Here is an 18,788-nt window from a genome sequence, read left to right as displayed (position 1 = left end):
GTTTGCTTTGGTTGCACAGATGAATTAGAATGCAGTCTTCTTCACCCATTCATGGGAGCAAGCCCCATAGTTGCCCAGTGTTCACTATTTAAAATAATGGTGTGCTGACACTTCTCATGGTTTTCTAGCAGGGTGGATTTGATTTAAATCATAATTTAAATTTTAAAAATTTAAATTTTTTACAATTTAAATAAAAATGATTAAATGATTAAATAATTTTATAAATTAATTTTTTTTAAAAAAAATTGATTGTTATATAATGCTCAGAAGTGATTTAAGTGGGGGGGGGTGTGTTTTGGGATGATGTAGCTTGCCCAGAGCTGCACAGACAGGCTTAGGTTGCAGTTAATTGGTAAATGTGTTTATTGTACTCCAAGTCAGGATTAGGATGGTGCAAAGCAGGATTTAAACCAGAAAAACATATATTTATAGACATTATATAGTTTTATTATACCACAATTAACTGCTCTTTTAACAATGAGAGTGAGATTTATTCTTATCATAGAAAGGAAACTGCATAAAGATTAGTTCAGGAATTTATGTGGAAATGTTACAACAGTTTACTGTTGTTAAATATAATTATACCTCTAACTTAAATACAGTGGTGCCTCGCAAGACGAGTGCTTCGTTTAATGAAGAAATCGCATAACAAAGAAGTTTTTGCGATCGCAAAAGCATTTGCAAAATGATGTTTCCTATGGGGGTTTTTTTGCTTTGCGATAATCAGTTACCTGCTTCACTAACCGATTATCGCAAAATGAAGATTTTCGCACAGCTGATCAGCAGTTTCAAAATGGTTGCCGGGTAAAAAAATATGGCCGCCCGCTGTTTTCTGGGATGGATTCCTCACTGCATGGACAGCAAAAATGGCCGTGCTATGGAGGATCTTCGCTGGACGGTGAGTTTCAAGCCCATAGGAACGCATTAATCGGGTTTTAATGCATTCCTATGGGCTTTTAAAAATTGCTTTACGATGTTTTTGTTCTACAGTGATTTCGCTGGAACGAATTAACATCGTAATGCGAGGCACCACTGTATAGTACTTATGGTATTTATTACAATTTTATAAAGTAGGTCAGTATTATCTTTCTATAATCCATATAGGCAATTATACTCTACATTTAAAAATAGCTTTTTTTCCAAACATTTCAAACTGTGAGAACAATAAAGCAATTTAAAAACAAATTAAGAATTATTATTTAAAACAGAAGGAAACCTAAAAGCACATTAGCATAATAACATGCAAAACCAATGGGAAGTCTTTCATAAACAGATATTACTATATAAAATGCATTCACCACCCAAAACCAGAAAAACAAAGAAGGCTGGCAGTGGGGGCAGGAGGAGGCTCCAACAGACAGGATTTCTGGAATTGTGGAACTACGATTGAGGAGACCCTGATGCTTTCTCATAGCACAATTCTGTGTGAGTATTCCCAGTATCTCAAGATAGGTAAAAATAAATTTCTGTTGGTTTTCAGTAAGAACTATCAAAATTAGCAGATCTCTTCATTTTCAGTGTAGAAAGAACTTAAGAACTTTGACTGCTTAACAATGAGAAATCTATGTTAGAAATCCTTATGTATTCAGGCATGTTTCTAAGGGAGTATCCATGTTAAATCTGTTGCAGTAAAAACAAACAGAGGCTTGTGACTCCTTAAATCCAATCAGTTTTGCTTGGCATAATGTTTCATGGCTCCTGTCTCACATCTTCAGATGCCTGGGGTGGACATTTGTGTACATCAAGGGGATGGGAGAAGTATGTGAAATGTAGAAATCCAGAAAGTCTCATCAACACAGTTTTGGTCTGAAGGAGCAGTAGCTAACATAGATATTTTACAATAATTGGGAGGTAATACACATAGCTCTAAATTGCGGTAGTAAAGAGTAGTTGAAGGGCATTTGTGAAAAGTACTTTGGCACTTATATGGTGAAGTTTTTGTCTAAGTCAACAATAAGAATGAATTTGGCCTATCAACCTATACAGTGGCTGAAATCCTGTTGTGCACTTATAAAAATAGTGTAACTTTTGGAAGTGAATTATTGTAAGTTAAGAAATCTCCACAGACCTAATCTGTTGCATGCTGAATCACATGACTCAGTATATAACAGGTAGTGTCCATGGAAATTTCTTAATTTGCAGTAATTTGATTCCAAAAGTTGTGCCATTTGCCAAACCTGTGCAAGAGGATTTTAGCCAATAGGTGCAGGATGAAATTTTAAGGCCTTGTAGAAGAGGAATGCCAAAATTAGTAGTACAGAAAGTTACCCAACTAGTTGTCATAGAACAAGTGGTAGCAATTTGGACAAATTTGCATAGATGAACTAAATAATTACATTCTGAGATAAGAAATGCCTTGTCCTTTTTCTAACCAAAGGAAATAGAATAGGAACTCTTGACTGATTCTTCAGCTCTTTCTGTGCAGATTTTTCTGTTTTGTCACTAAAACTGTCCATTTGTCATAAAACATTTTATAGACGATTAGAGTACAGTGGTGCCCCGCATAGCAAGATTAATCCATTCCGGATTAATCGTCGCTATCCAGAAAGATCGTAAGACGAAATGGAAAACCCCATAGGAACGCATTAAACTCCATTTAATGCATTCCTATCGGGGGAAAACTCATAGTTGAGCGAAGATTGCCCATCCGGCCGCCATTTTTGCGCCCCCGGTAAGCGAGGGCAGGGTGCGAAAACGCTGCGGGCAGCCATTTTAGGCACCCGGCGGCCATTTTGGAACCGCCGATCAGCTGTTTAAAACAACATTGCAATGCGAAGATCGGTAAGCGAAACGCTTACCAATCATCGCAATGTGATGTTTTGGCACTTAAAACATTGCAATGCGATCGCATTAGCGATCCCAAAAAACGGATCGCTATGCAGATTCATCGTTAAACGGTGCGCTCGTTATGCGAGGCACCACTGTAATTAAGTTGTAAGAGGCTGCTCATGGGCCTGTACATATGAAGAATCCTGTGTATGCATTTTTTCAACTTACTTGCCAAAATCCTATTGGTGTTGGCATAAGATTCACATAATTTGCTGTGGCTGATTGCAGCTAATTGATGAGATTCTGGAGATTATCTCAGATGTGTGCCTTGTCTCATGCCCAGTTACATAACTGAGATTCACCCCAACGCCAGTCAGTCAGTTGCAGTTAGACATGACAAGTTACACAAACCTTGCATGAGCACCAAGAAATCAGTCCATCTCATTTAGTGCTGTTTTGTTACGAATGCCAATCCCAACACCTCAAATACTCATATGTTTTGGATCATTTGCTGTCATCTACTGTATGTCACATTAGAAATGAAACACATCAATCACTATGTGAGGTTGTTTGCGCAAGGGCTTGTTTAAGCCACTAGCTGTCTTATAAGAAACAAGCTGGCAAAATTGCAGTGCCCAAGACTGATTTTTCATATTGAATGTATGAACCAGTAGTGAATGTTACCTACATTTCTCTCTTTAAACTACCAGTGGTGGCAGTAGTGGTTTGCAAAGAGAACGTGACTATTAAAAAACATGAAATTAATTGAAATGAATTGAGCACCTCTAAACTCTTGTTCATCCGGGGACATAACTCTAATAAGAATGAATGTTTGTTTTGACGGGAATTTGATCATTTTTTTGCTTAGGCCATTCATTTTGTCATTAAATAGTTCACATTTTGTGCAGGAGATTGAGAAATAGGTCCTACCGTTTGGAAGATAATTGAATGAAGGAATTAAATACATCTCATGTGAAAAAAGAAAGAAAGCCAGCCAGCCAGCCGCATGCTCCACTCTGCTATTCTATTAGTGTACTGATATTGTACTCAGTAAAGTAAGAATTGGGTCATATCCACTAGGAAAATAATTGAAGTATGGAATGAAAATGTTTATCATTAATTTGAATGAATGAATGAATGAATGAATGAATGAACAAATGAATGAATGAATGAATGAATGAATGAATGAATGAATGAATAAATAAATAAATAAATAAATAAATAAATAAATAAATAAATAAATAAATAAATAAAGCTACATGATATTACTTGCTACTCTGTTAATGTACTGGGATAAATTCTTCAGCTTGGGATAAATTTAAGCAACGTAGGATCCATTTCCACAATGCTCCTTTGTACCAGGAGCCGAAGAGATTTCAGCTAAGCAGGAGGAGAAGAGTTCTGTACTTTGCTTGTTGGTTTAACAGAAGATGTGAAGATAAAGGAGAGACAACAGACATCTAGGACACAGCTACTGGTCCTTAGTGTGAGTGGGTGTATGCAATCTTACCAATTCTTGCTAAGATCTTACATTTCTAGGTTAAAAGGTTGCAACTTAAAAATCCTGTCATTTGCCATCAGCTCTCCATATGCAAGTATGTTTTTCTGAAATTTAATTTTTTTACAGGTCTTAACTTCTGCTTAGCCCTCTTTAGGATGATGATCTTAAACATTTTGAAAAGGTGGTTTCTCTCTCTCTCTCTCTCTCTCTCTCTCTCCCTCCTTTCTCTCTCTCTCTCTCTCTCTCTGTGTGTGTCTGTGTGTATGTGAGACTACAACTCCCAGTACCCAAACCAGCATGTCCACTGCCATACTGACTGGGGATTTTGAGGATCTGTTCTCCTAAAAAGGAATGTTCAACAACTCTGCATACAACCATGCAAAAATAAAGATGTGGAAGGGGGATAGGATGCCTGCAGACATCTTTAGTACCTGTACTTTGAAAAATTTACAGCTCATCAACATGCAATTTGAAGTGGCCATAACAAACTTAAATGAGACCTGGTGCTATAATAACTTCTGAGATCTGACAAATGGGCTACTGTTAAAACATTTAACATAGTATGGAATCAGTTTTGAGAAATTCAGCAAGGTGTCATCAGACATCAAATAACCCATCGTTCATCAACAGTTTTGTGCCACTCTTAATCCCGGAACACATTTCCCCCAAGATAATAACCTATCATTTGTGTACAATTTACGCTTTTAAAATCCTAGCTGAAAGTAAAATTTATGTTTGATTGAAGTTGGTTTTAGGTCATTTGTCTTAACAATTCCGTTTCTTCCACAGACTACATTCAAAAATAAAGGGTGTTGGTCTGCCAAGATGTTGTGAAGGGTAAAATAGAATTGATGCATAGGTCAAATACTGGTTCTTAGGAGAACACAAAACAAAAAGCAAAACCCTCCTGCCTAATTAAATATTGCATTCATATTACATATTGGAAGATGACCCATGTATTCCACTGAAGAATACATGAAGCTGCTCTTGCATCTAGTGGGACTTTCTTCTGAGAAAACGTAGGAACCCAAGAAAATGAGTCAAATCATGGGTCCAACCAGCATAGAACTGTCAGGATTAGCTGGTAAGTGACACTTCCTGTCTTTTAGGAAGAGAGTGTTTCTAGAGTTGCTGGGGATTGAATTTCTGCATTCACTGCACAAAACCTGCAACTAAGATACAGTCCTACCCATATGATATCCTAAAAAGGCCACTTCTTCAAAGTAACTTTACAAATAAGAGCTCAATGTTGCAAATCTGCATCATGCAACTACATTATAGGATCTGTTCCTAGTCATCGCAGAGTATTTGATTTTTAACAATAGTTTCAATTTATAAGAATCCTGATTTCAACTGGATACTGTATATATTTAAAAAGTCCTAAGGGTTAGAACAGTGCAACAATTGAACTAGTTACTATGGCAGGTGGTGAGGTCCCCAGCGCTGGAGGTATTCAAGAGAAAGCTAGTCAGCTCTCTAGTAGGGCAAGGTTATCCTGCTTTATATAGTGTGTGTGTGTGTGGTAATGCAGGAATGTACAAATTGGCACCTACAGAACTTTTTAAAAGCAAAATGAAAAGAATATAGTGCTCTTGAAGTGGAGTAAGCAGAGAGAATGAGAATGAGAAGAATTTATGATTCAGGAAAAATACTAAGTTACTTCCCTGTCCAAGCTTGAAAAGTTGTTGGTAATGGAATGGCTCTAGTTAGCTCAGGCTGTGTTTGATAATTTTACTTTCTCACTGTGGGAAAAACAAAACCCAGGAAGCTATGTAAGGTAAATGGGATTTTTTAACAAAAATAATAAGCATGGGAAGATAGGACAGGATTACTGGGTCCATAATTATTGAGGCATGTAAAGTAGTGAATACTTGATTACTATTATTTTTAAAAAAATTAAACACCTTCCGGAATCCACAGCAATCTCATTAGTTTGAGGCATTAATATATTTTTCTGTAAAGATAAGCTGAGAGAAATCTACAATTCATTAGTGCTGTCTGCAGTGTGTGTGGATATGACAGGCCAGTTTTTAATGCTACCTTTGACACAATATGGGAGTGTAATGAAACAACCTGCAAGTTTTTCGAAAACAATTAGAACAGTATTTTACAAATATTTTCATTAGGACTGAGCTAGAGAGTGCTTGGTGATATAAAGAACAGAGAACTGCATTTATAATTATGTTCAGTTACATTTTAATTTACCAAATGATGTTTGCATTTGTAATTGGATCAATTTCTGGCAGGCATGGGCAAACAAACACATTCACTCACAGAGGGTGTCAAAGAATAAAGTACACAGAATTCTAGTACCTGGGAAGTTTCAGTGATATAATCTGTTGTTGGTAGTGTTGATATTCTTCCTTTTCTGCTTCTGCATGTCATATGCTTACTGCTACAAGCAAGGCTGAAAAAAAGTGAAGCAAGGGGAATCTTTTGTGTGTGTTTTGGTTTCATTACTGGGACCAAGACAGTGAGAAACGACAATCGAGACATACTGAGAAATGGATAACTGATACTCCCCACAGACAGTTAGCATTAATAACATAAGCAGTTGTGGGTAAAGTGTTTGGCATATGGCCACTTAAATACTATCACATTGCTAAAATACTTAGTAGGTAATGTTTTGATACACTTGGCCTGCCTCAGTCAATTGAAACCTGATACTTTTGATGCCTGCTGCCAGAATGATTAAAAAGGAAATTGGATTTATGTGGCAGGGATGCCTGCTTCTCTCAGTCAGATAGGTGTCTGTCAGAAAATGCATTCTCACATGAAGAATAATCTAAGAACTGATTGTTTCTGATTTTCATTATTTTTGGCCCTATGCAGTCTAGTGCCTCCACTCCTACAGTAGGTGCCTTTCCTTAGACAGAGGGCCTTCTTAATTCTGCTAATTCTGCTGCTTTCATGGATTCTTGTAGTGAATGACCTTCATTAGGGCTAGCCAAAGGTGGGAATAAGTGCAGACATTGGTTTAAGGGCTGGCGGCACTGCCAGTCCCAGGAAGAGGAAAGAGGGGAAGAAGTGTGGTAGAGAGCCAGCACTGACCAATAGCCCCTGCTTTCAAATAAATAAAGATGTCCCTGTCACAACAGGGTGGACTCTACCATTAGACAGAGTGGGGCAGTCACCAGTGGATATTATAGAACGGTAGCCAACTGTTACTTATACACACTGACTTGCAGGAAATCACTAATGTTTGTGAGATCATGTAAATGTCTGTTGAAGAGCTACAGTAAGTCTGTTTCTCACTCTGCATTTTTAGGCAAACGTGAATGCCCAGGGACAGAAGCTTGAAGAGTTTTGGGAACACATATTTGTTTCATGCTGCTTTCAAACACTTAAATGCAGTAGCTGTGAAAATTGCCCTGTTTTTGTGTATTTGATTGGGAGACGTAATTTTATATACATAATCCTCCAGACTTGACTGCAGGAGTATGAGCAGAGAGTGTGCGCTCCTGCTATATGAGTAGGGAGGTTGTGGCAAAGCCAAGCCTTTGAGGTAGCTTAACTGTGATGCTCATGTTGTTATTGATAGAGCTTCCTGATGAAATGATAGCACATAATTGAAAGATTGTATATGTAGCTTGGAAGATATATAGAGTCTAGTTCAGTCGAGGTCAGGTGAAATGCCTCAAGGCAGTTTATGAAGCCCATTATTGCTGTATGAGTTTTGCAAGCCTGTTTGAGGGCTTGATAAAAATGAGAATCTTCTGCTAAGGCTGCTTTCTTGGGAAAATTAACCTTGTGTCAGATACAGTGGACTCTCGACTTACGGAATTAATCCGTATTGGAACGGTGGCTACAGGGCGAAAAGCCTGTAGGTCGAGGCTCCATTGAAAACCGATTAATCCTGTAACCGGCCGCTTTTGTTCCATTTTGTTTTTTTTTTCCCGGTCTGTAGGTCAATTCTCCGGCTGCAAGTCGAACCTAAATTTTGCGGCCAGAGAAGTCTGTAAGTGGAGCCATCTGTAGGTCGAGGGTCCACTGTCAATGCATTCAGTTCATGCCCACAAAAGACAGCTGCCAGTATGATGTCTGTGGAGTTACTGGGTGGATCAAAAAACCCAGAGGTTTTGTGGTATCTGTTTCATCATCTTTCGTCAGAAGTTTTAAAAGGCAGAAATGAAAGCATGTACGTTGGAAGGCTGGTGTTGGTGTTTGGGAGAATGAGGCAACAGAGACCTGGGACAGCAGCAGTAATACCTGACTGATTTTTCCTTTGAAGGAGTATACCTGTGTACACCTGTCCCATCCTGGCCTCCCTAAACTCAGCTTAGGAGCAGTGGAGGATGCCAGTTTAACGCCAGTGTTACTATACAGTAAGATTCCAGTGACAGCCTAGTTAGGTTAGGCATGTGAGTGAGGAGGAAGTACTATGCCATTGTCTGTCTCTTTGGTTCGCCCTGAGGAGGGGCAGCATTGCAGCAGTACCAACCTCTCTCCCGTATTATAATATTCATTATAATATGCTGAGAGATCCCATATGCCTACAGCGGCTGCATACCTTTTTGTGTGCACTTTTAAAAAGAAAAAGAAAGTATTGTAATATTATTGACAGACACATTAGTACATCTTGATACAGCTTGCTATGAAGATGAGATAAATATTTCTGTCTAATAATCCAAGATAAAATGACAAGCGTTCCAGGAGGTTAAACATCTTATAATCAGAGCTAGAGAAGCTAATCTGTTTTTAAATAATGTGTAATATTGGGGAATAGTCTCTCTACTAAAACCTGCACTGCTGCCTATGCTGAGAAGGAGCTTTAAAAGACCTTTTGCCAGAGCCTCACCTTTTGATGGGCTGAGTCGTTCTGGCTGGCCTTTTATTCCTTGTTTAAAAATCAGGGTGGGATCAGATGGAGAAATAGCTCACATTTTGGACTGCTTGTTGCAGTGATTTATTTCCTGGTGACCATGTGATCATGAACCAGCCTGACCCTGATCCACGCTCAAGCAGGATGTTTTTTGGTCCAGCGGCAGGGCTACTCTTTGTTAGGGATAGGATGGAGGGATTATTCCATGGTCACTTTCTGTGTGCAATCAAATGTGATCCTAACTGGTTGTTTGATGGCACGCTGTGTTGCTGATTTGGGATGTATGCATGCTTATCTAGGAGTAAATCCTGCTGAACACTAGGGAATTTATTCTAAGTAGACATGCCTAGAATCAAATGGAATGCTCAAGACTTCTAACACATCTGAAGGCAAAGAGCCAATACCTTTCATATCCTGGAGAGCACACAGTCATGTTGTTAAAAATCCCCTACAAACTATCTTCTAAGTGACAGTTCCTGAGAGTGACAATGATTGTCTCAAAGGAGAAGACAAACGGTCAGGTCATATCAGTTGCTGACCATCTGTCTATTTGCCTGAAGAAAACCAGGTGTCACTTAAAAGAGACTGTTGTTGTTGTCTATGAAAGTATAGTCACAGTCTTTGCAGAAGCTTGAGTGCTGTGAAATATCCTGGGCTATCAAATGTAAATCTTTATCAAAGTGTAAGCCTTTACAATGTCAAAGAAAGGTGAATAAATTAGTATGTACTAAGTGTTGGATGGTCAAACAATCTAGATATAAATTTCAAAGGGGAAGGGCCTGCAACACAAACTAACTTGTTTGCTTGTTTGTTTGCATGCTGACCAATTAGTGGGAGTTTGTTGTGGCTCCACCTTTGTTTCCGGCCCTCCTGGCCATGAGGTGATTGATCTCCATTATTGGCCACCATTCCTGCACACGCTTTTCAAGATGTAAAACCTCCACCCTGGCTCTCTGAGCCTGGATACCTCTCCAGCCACGTGGGCCAAGGAGAAGGACATCATTTTTGCTATTTTTCTTCTTTCTGTATCTACCTGAAACCTTCTGAATGCTTATCTACGTGAGTAGAATATAGAATTCTTTCTTTTATACAAAAAGGCATCCTGAATATTATTTTTAAGTGCTAGTGTTTGGTGAGGGGCGGGTACAAAAGGGAACTTCTAGCTAATTCTACCTGACCAGACTGGCACTTCTTGCTGTGCGTTTTACTGGCATTCACACGAGTTTCAGTACAAACTCGCCAACACTAAGCCTCTTATTTGGAAATTAGGAAATAGAAATAGGAAAATTGGAAATAGAAAATAATTCTGTTTGTATAGCTATGGGGTTCATATAACAATGAGAGTATATATTGTACAGTTCCCTGGTAAAAGAATGATAGGAATGGCACCATTTTTAAAATTTCCATGCCTAGTTCAGTGCATTTGATAACACTGGCATTAGTTAAGGATGCAGCAGAGGGCCTGTCCTACCTTTCAGCAGAGTAAGGCAGTTGCCTTAGTTGTGGGAGGATGCTAGCTCATCCTCTGTGAAGAAGTGGAGTTCATCTGCCAGGGCAGTAAATTTTTCTGCATGGAACATAAAGAAGGTAGCAACCTATTTTTGCCTCAGACAGCAAAATGTCTTTGGGTAACTTTGGTACAAATTATTTATAGTTGTCTTTTTAAACATGTTTTAAAGCATTCTTCTTGGCAAATGCCAGGATGGAAATATTAGTTAGACTCAAACAAAATACAATAAAAACACCAAAATAACAATAATTAGTCTGAAAAGGGACCTAATAAAACAGACAAATGTAAACAAATAAAAAGAGTTTTAGCTGTTACTGAATGGCCATGATTATGGTGGTCCTAAAATGATTGTACGTCTGTCATCAGCTGAACCTCCACAGGGAAGGATATTCCATAATTTAAGCATCGTTTTTTTCTTTGTTCACACTAAATGTACCCAAGGTACTCGAAGAAGAACGTCCCCTAATGATAACAACAAAGAGTGCAAATGCATCTGATGAAATCGGCTGCAGTCCCTGGATGTTGGTACCAAATAAAACTGTTTTGCCTTTAAGGTGCCACAAGAGTATTTGTTGCTTTTGATGCAACAGCCCAAAAGGACTACCACTGCTTGGTAACTTTAAGTCACTGGCAAGGTGATACAGGGATACATGATTACGAGTATTGTAGGTATTTGTGTACCAAACTGTGTTGGGCTTTATGAGCAAACACAGGATTCTTGAATTGGGCCCAGTGCTGCTCTTTCAATATTACATCACTGATGTAATATGATTCCACTTGATTGCCCTGGCAACTACATTCTGCATTAGCTGAAGCTTCCAAGCTGTCTTCAAAGGCACTGCACGTACAATGCATGATGGCAATCCAATTAGTAGGTGCTTGACCCACCATGACTGCTTTATCTCTATCTAGGAGTGGTGATAGCTGATGAATCAGCCAGAGATAGTGAAAGGCATTTGTAGCCAACGAGGCCACCTAAGATCTGAGTGACAAAGCTTGATCAAACACCAAGCTACACACTTGTCCTTTCAAAAGGATTTAAGCCTTATTTAGAACAGGCTGCATACCTAGGAATGAGAACTACTTACTCATAGCATCTTTGATTTGCTGGCACACAATTTCAGTTTACTAACCTTTGTTCAGCTTCAGTTTATTGATCTTCATACAAAATCCATACACTATTCAGAAAACAAGCAGAACTACAGCTAGCTGTTACTTGTAGAGGTGGGAACGATTGCAATTCCCTAACTCCCACAACCGGAACGGGAGAGGGATTCAGGGAGCATTCAACAGTAACTTTCCCATCTCTATCAGCATAGAACTGACGCCTTATTCCAGATTGCCTAGCACTCTGCTCATTACCCCCAGGATTTTCACTTTTACCCCATTTGGAGTAATTTACCCCTGTTCCCCGACCTATGGATTAGATGGACTCTTGCAGGACTCTACAGTGAAAGGCTGTGCAGCTAAGGAGAAATTCCCCAGTCCTGCTGTCTGAAACTACAGAGCCACTGTATCACCATAGCTCTGACAGCAAGCCTGCAGAGCTGATCGTGTGACATACCATGCCTGAGAATATTGTTGAGACCTCTTACCTTAGAAATATAGCCTTGGAGGCAGGAGGTATAGGAAAAGCTGTTTATTGCCCTAGATCAACACCTTGCTTGTTTGTTTCCTGACAGAGGCCACTTGTCAAAGCAAACAAGTTCATTTTCTTATCAAACCCAGATGTGAAGTCAGATTAAAGTAGATGATCTGTTCTCCAAAAGTGCGTGGAATTGAGATACTGCCATTATTTCCAAGACTTTCTCCAAAAGGAGGTAATAGTGACTGGGTGATAATTACTAAAACCAAATGCAAAGACAGTTTTATAAACTTATGGATAAGTGCATATTGGAAAAGGTGATCCTAAGCCATGAAGTGCTTTAAAGATCAAAACCAGTGTTTTCAGCTGGGCTTAGCAACAGATCGGGAGCCAGTGAAGGTGGTGAAGGACTGATGTAACATGTTAGTAATGTCAGTTAGTGCTTTTTCAGCCCCATTCGGTGCTATCTGAAATTTCTAGACCATTTTCACAGGCAGCCTTATGTAGAACGTGTTGTAGCAGTCCAACAACTGCTTCAAAATTATTGAGCATGATCCAGATAGCGTTAAAAACTGTGAAGTCCCATTGACTTCAGTGGAAGAGATTTATAAGCATATGCTTAATATTTTCCACTTGAAATTAAGGGCAGTCTACTTCAGCTGGATGGTTCCTATTCTTATGAATAGTTTTAGGCATAACTCTAATAAGTGCATATGAAAGAGAGCAGTAATTATTTAATTTTATGTTACCAGGTTTTTTTTTTTTCATTGAGTGAGGACACAGCAGAGAAAGAGAAATATCTATTCGTTTAGGTATTTTACTCATTTGATTTCACATTTTACTGCCTGTTTTTACAATTGTAGAAACATTTCCTGTAAAATAGATAACCACGAAAAATGTTGGGAGTTGCAATATAGCAACATCTAGAAGGCTACACTTCTAGCCACCTTTGCTTTCAAATGTTTTTCTTTTTTTTAATCTGCCACCAAAGAAAGCAGGGAGACTTAAATGACCTCAGGTGAGACTGTAATTTAGGGCTGAAGGGGACTGATTTATAAAGGAAAAACTGGTGTAAATGCCAAGTAGGGATTCTTCTTTTTTAAAAAAATGTGTTGGTCTTCTACTACATTGATGATCAACTTCCCATACAGCTCTGAAAACAAGCAAGAAAAGTTGTTTGCTTCTGAAAATTATTCAGTTAAACTGTATCAATACTGGAGTTCTTTCAGCTGGAGGAAAAGAAAAAAAATCTCAGGTGGGTGTAAGCCACCCACCGAATGCTCTAACCAATTGTGTGGCTGTGATCTGGTTTCATTTAATTCCTTCACATTGACAAATCAGTTCTCATGTGGACTTATCTCTTTTCACAAAGCACATTTCAGACACACATTCTGCAGATTATTTTTTTCCCTAACTTGCTTTACCCACACTGTCCTATGCAATACACATACACGCAAGAAAAAGCAATGTGATTAAAAAAACAACAACACTACAGTACTAATGTCAACAAACAAATGTCATTAGTATGCAAAGGAAATCTTGACTCTGTCCCAAAACTAATGTTGTAGGAAGGCATCAGGAGAGCCATTAAGCTGCTCCCCCCTACCTCCAAAGAAGAATAAATTTCCATTAGAGAGTTGATGAGCGCCTTGGAAAAAAGCTACACTGCAGGGAGCCATTTTGCTTTTCTGCAAAATGCTGTCACGTGCAAACAGACATGGGAAAGTTGGGTGCCAATATTTTTAGCAAGACTTCAACTTTGCTCTTTCTGTCTTGTTTCCCACTGTCACAAACATTATGCTTAGGACATCTGATTTAACCTTTTCAGGATCTGGAAAATGGCCATTGTAATGACTGTGTAACTTTCTAAATGAAATCATTAAGATGTACTTGGGCCTTTTCTTTTCACAAGGCTGGACAGCTGTTCAGTTCAGAAGCATGAGCCAGAGCACTAATGCTCATTTCCATATCGTAATTTAGAGATAAAAATATTATGATTCAAAATTTGCATACAATTTGCATTTAAATGACAGGCAGCAGGATATGTTGCTGTTCTTTTGACACCGTTTGTGTAATTCTTTATTGGATATGAGAATGTTTTGGAACTGATCATAAGATAATTGAGATCCCCATTGATTCATATTCTGCATAGAACAGTAAAAATGGAGGAGAGGGATTTCCATGGGGAAGTGGATCTGTGCTCAAAAAAGCAACTTCTGTCTAAGACCCAAATGCACCTGTTGGTCAGAACATAGATCAAGAGATGAATTTGTTGGACTCAGTTCCCAGAATTATAGTGGCTGGGGGATTCTAGGAACTGTAAATAACTTCCAAATAAGTAACCTCCCTCAACCCTGAGTGACCATAAAGATACCCGGAGAGGATCCTGTGCCCTCATTGTTAGGGCATATGCTTTCTTGTTTAAGGTCCAGATTTAATCCACTTTAAGTACCTACAGTTTGAAAATAAGAAAAAGAAAACAGGTAGTGAGACTAAGGTAGGCCTCTTGTGTGCAGGGGTGGAGAGCAGATGCAATAGGATTGCTCTGTCATTTCTATACTGTCTTTTTGCCTATATACTCATGGTGGTTCCCTGTCTGGAATGTGCACAGGCGCAGGTCAGACTGGAAAAAAACCCTGACAATCTATTCCAGTCCAGCTAAAAAAAAGAAAGGAAAAGGCAAATTTGAATATTTTGGGTAATAAATGAAATGAAGGGCCGAAATGAAGCTGGTCATCTCCAGGGCTAGCCTTGCATTTAGGCAGAGTATGGTAGCTTCCTTGGGCAGCTGCTGCTGGGAAAGTGGTCGCATGGTACCAGGGTGCAAAGTTGCATATGCCATGTCGGTGTTTCTATGCCCCTGTCGTGAGACTCATCCCATATTAGAATGACTGCTGCTTTCTTTATGAATTGGAAGTACCAGATGGGTTTCTTCCATTTTTCTTAATTATCAGCCACTCTTTCTGTGCTTGCTGTTTCTACATATGTCTGTTTTGCTTCTCAAGTGGTAAGGATGCTGGAGACATTTTACATACAGTCTAGGGCAAAAATCTTAAAAACAGCAGAGACATCACCTTGCCAACAAAAGTCCGAATAGTCAAAGCTATGGTTTTTCCTGTAGTGTTGTATGGAAGTGAGAGCTAGGCCATAAAGAAAGCTGACCGCCAAAGAATTGATGCCTTTGAATTGTGGTGCTGGAGGAGACTCTTGAGAGTTCCCTGGACTGCAAAGAGAACAAGCCTATCCATTCTAAAGGAAATCAACCCCGAGTGCTCATTGGAAGGACAGATCCTGAAGCTGAGGCTCCAGTACTTTGGCCATCTCATGAGAAGAGAAGATTCATTGGAATAGACTTTGATGTTGGGAAAGTGTGAAGGCAAGAGGAGAAGGGGACGACCGAGGATGAGATGGTTGGACAGTGTCATCGAAGCAACCAACATGAATTTGACACAACTCCGGGAGGCGGTGGAGGATAGGGGGGCCTGGCGTGCTCTGGTCCACGGGGTCACAAAGAGTCGGACACAACTAAATGACTGAACAAAGGGCAAAAATAGCTTTTTGTCTCCACTCTTGGCTAGAAACAAGAAATCTTGTAGGGTTTTGAAATCTCTCATTGAATTCATTCCTGGCTTTAGATGGAGATATTACCTGATCTCAGCTGGTGGCCTTTCTCCAGATACTGACATGGGCTGGCCCTGCTTTTCTTCTGGAATCAGATGAAATTGGGAATGCAATGATAAGGCAGCTGCAGTCCTAATCACAATTATCTGTGAATAACACTCATGTGCCTCCATGGAAATATGGAAAAAAACTGCACAGTTATACATTAATAATCTTAATATTAGAACTGAAGAGCTGGCAGGGACTGTGTGGGTCATTGAGTCCAGCCCCTCTCAAGGAGGCTCAGTGGGGAACTGAATTTCCAAACTCTGGCTCCACAGCCAGATTTCTAAACCACTGATCTTTGTTGTTGTTGCTAGATGTTGCCAAGTGTCTTCTGACAGTGTTTTGAATTATGTGAGATGTTCAGAATGGTTTGTCATTGCCACCTCCCGGTTTCTGTGGCCAGGTAGGGATTTGAATCCACGTCTCTGGAGTCCTAGTCTGACAAGCCATCCACTGCATTGGCTCTCTGTGCACAGTCACAGCACTGATTACATCTGGATTAGACTGTTGTAATTTTCTGTACATGGGGATGCCTTTAAGGCCAGACTGGGATATGCAATTTTTCCAGCATGTGGCTATTGGAAGAGGGAAATGGTGCTTGATTAAAAACCATGAGCAATTTTAGTAAGCCATGGCAACTTGCATGCAGTTTTTTTTTTCCAGCAAGGATAGATGAATAGTATTGATGTTCACTTTGCAGGTTTTAAAAATTACTCCAGTTCAAAACAGCCCGGATCATTGGAAAGGAGAGAGTATGTCACCATTAGATAGCCTGTTTGCTTTTATGGCAGCAGACAGGAGGATGAAAAGCTTGTCTGTAAGAGGCAGCTTGAAATTGTCGATCAGAAGGATCGGTTCATATAAAGCAGCCGGTGTTTGTTTTTGAGCCAATCCATCAAATCTTTGAATGCATTATCATACAGAGCAACTTTAGAAGAAAGTGGCCATTTAAACAGGATATTTCCATTCTTTCCATATGCTCTCACCAAGGAGGCTATGACAGTGGACTCAAATTGACACATCAGTATGAGAAAGGGGGGAAAACATGGCTTGATAAGAAGTATTTTACATTACTTTCTAGATACTGGGATATGATACTCTAGGATAAAAAAAGTTTTACCAGTTTATGAAAGCATTTTGCTCTATTGCTAGGTTCAGTGCACCCCCAGGTCTGTTCTTGCTGGGCATCCACTTTTTAAAAAAAGGAATGTGGGTTCAAGAACAGGCTTACAATATATATTGATTATTTGAAGTGGTAGTATTGGTAGAACGTGGAAAGTTCCTTTTGAGAATAATGAATTTAATTCTGTATTGAATTTATCCATAATTATGCAGCACAGTGGTGCCTCGACTTATGAACTTAATCCGTTCCGGAAGATGGTCATAACTCGAAATGGTCATAAATTGAAGCACCATTTCCCATAGGAATGCATTGAAATGCAATTAATTTGTTCCAGCCGAAATAAAAAAATCACCAAAACCCCCCCACAATACACTGCTGCAAGACCCATCAGAAACGTGATTAATCCGTTCTGGCCGAGGGGTGGGGGGAAAGAAAAGCAAACAAACCACCCGAGACCCTTCAGAAATGCAAAAAAGCTAAGCCAAAAACAAGCAAACCATGCAAGACCCATCGGAAATGCAAAAACAAACAAACAAACAAACAAACAAACAAACAAACAAAAACAAAAAACAAACAAAGCAAAAGCAAGCAAATGGTGCAAGGCCCATCGGAAATGCAAAAACACCAAAGCAAAAAAGTAAACAAACTCCTCAAGACCCAGCGGAAATGGAGGAACCCCCCAAAAAGCAAACAAACCCACCAAGACCCATCGGAAATGGGGGGAACCCAAAAAGCAAACAAACCCCCATGACCCATTAGAAATGGGGAATCCCCCCAAAAGCAAACTCCCCCAGACCCATTGGAAATAGGGGGAAAACCCCAAAAAGCAAACAAAGCCCCCAAGACCCATCAGAAATGGGGGAAAAACACAAACATCCCCCCAAGACCCATCACAGCATAGAAACATAATCCCATCACCCAGCCCAAAACCACACTGCAAAACCCACACAGAACAGTTTTTAAAAAGCAGAAAGCAGCACCTTACCTTACCAAGCAGTCCACAGCCTCCTCCGATCGCACTCACTCCAACCGTAGGGGTGAAAGAGCTACAAAGAAGCAGCCTCTTCACCTACCAAAGGTTAGCAATTAGAATCCCCCCCTTTTTCCCCTGCCTTTTTTGGTTGTAACTCGAAGCTCTGGCCGCAAGTTGCAGCAAAATTTTGCGGCCGGAGCTGGTCGTAACTCGAAATGGCCGTATGCCGGGACGTTTGTAAGTTGAGGCACCACTGTAATAGGATGTTGCTCTAGGTCCCAGTGTGTTATCCTACGACAAGTAATTTAGGTGCGTGGCTTTAGCATCTCATTACACTCATTTTCGTTGAAAGAAACATGTCAAGTTCTAGAACGTGGAAATGGCCAACCTAGATGTTCTGGTGAACATAGGATTGTTCTTAGAAAGTCTCTTTCATTGAGAGAAAACAATACCACAGTGAATACTTTACTGCTTGGCATTTTTTCGCCAGAGTCCCACTGCAGTTCAGCCTGCATAAAAAGAAAGCTGACCTTACCCGGATCTGGTAAGGGCTTAATCAGTGTCCTCAAACACCTAAATTACCCTCTGGTAATTCAAAAGCATGTAAAAATTGCTAGTAGATAAATAAGTACCACCTCGGTGGGAAGGTAATGGCGTTCTGTGTCTAATCGCTCTGGCCATGTGACCACAGAAACTGTTTATGGACAAAACACTGGGTCTACGGCTTGGAGATGGGGATGAGCACCGCCCCCCTAGAGTCAGGCATGACTGGACATTTGTCAAGGGGAAAACTGTACCTTTATAGAACACATAAAAGAAATGCAAAAGAAATAAAATTA

At 39.7% G+C, this 18,788-nt stretch overlaps 1 protein-coding gene and 1 long non-coding RNA gene across 4 annotated transcripts in view; one reads left to right on the top strand and one right to left on the bottom strand.

Annotated features, from left to right (window-relative positions):
* FGF14 (fibroblast growth factor 14) overlaps positions 1–18,788 on the top strand; it is a 386,515-nt gene that overhangs the window by 104,013 nt on the left and 263,714 nt on the right. The gene's annotated exons all lie outside the window — the stretch shown is intronic.
* Positions 13,150–18,788, bottom strand: part of LOC140705448 (uncharacterized) — a 59,892-nt gene continuing 54,253 nt past the window's right edge. For both annotated transcript variants that reach the window (XR_012084834.2, XR_013544062.1), the window contains exon 4: positions 13,150–18,788. This exon is cut by the window's right edge and continues 25,563 nt beyond it. This is a non-coding gene — a long non-coding RNA (uncharacterized LOC140705448).

The sequence above is a fragment of the Pogona vitticeps genome, chromosome 3, assembly GCF_051106095.1.
Source record: "Pogona vitticeps strain Pit_001003342236 chromosome 3, PviZW2.1, whole genome shotgun sequence".
Classification (NCBI taxonomy): Eukaryota; Metazoa; Chordata; class Lepidosauria; order Squamata; family Agamidae; genus Pogona; species Pogona vitticeps.
This window is presented reverse-complemented; position numbering and strand designations above follow the sequence as displayed.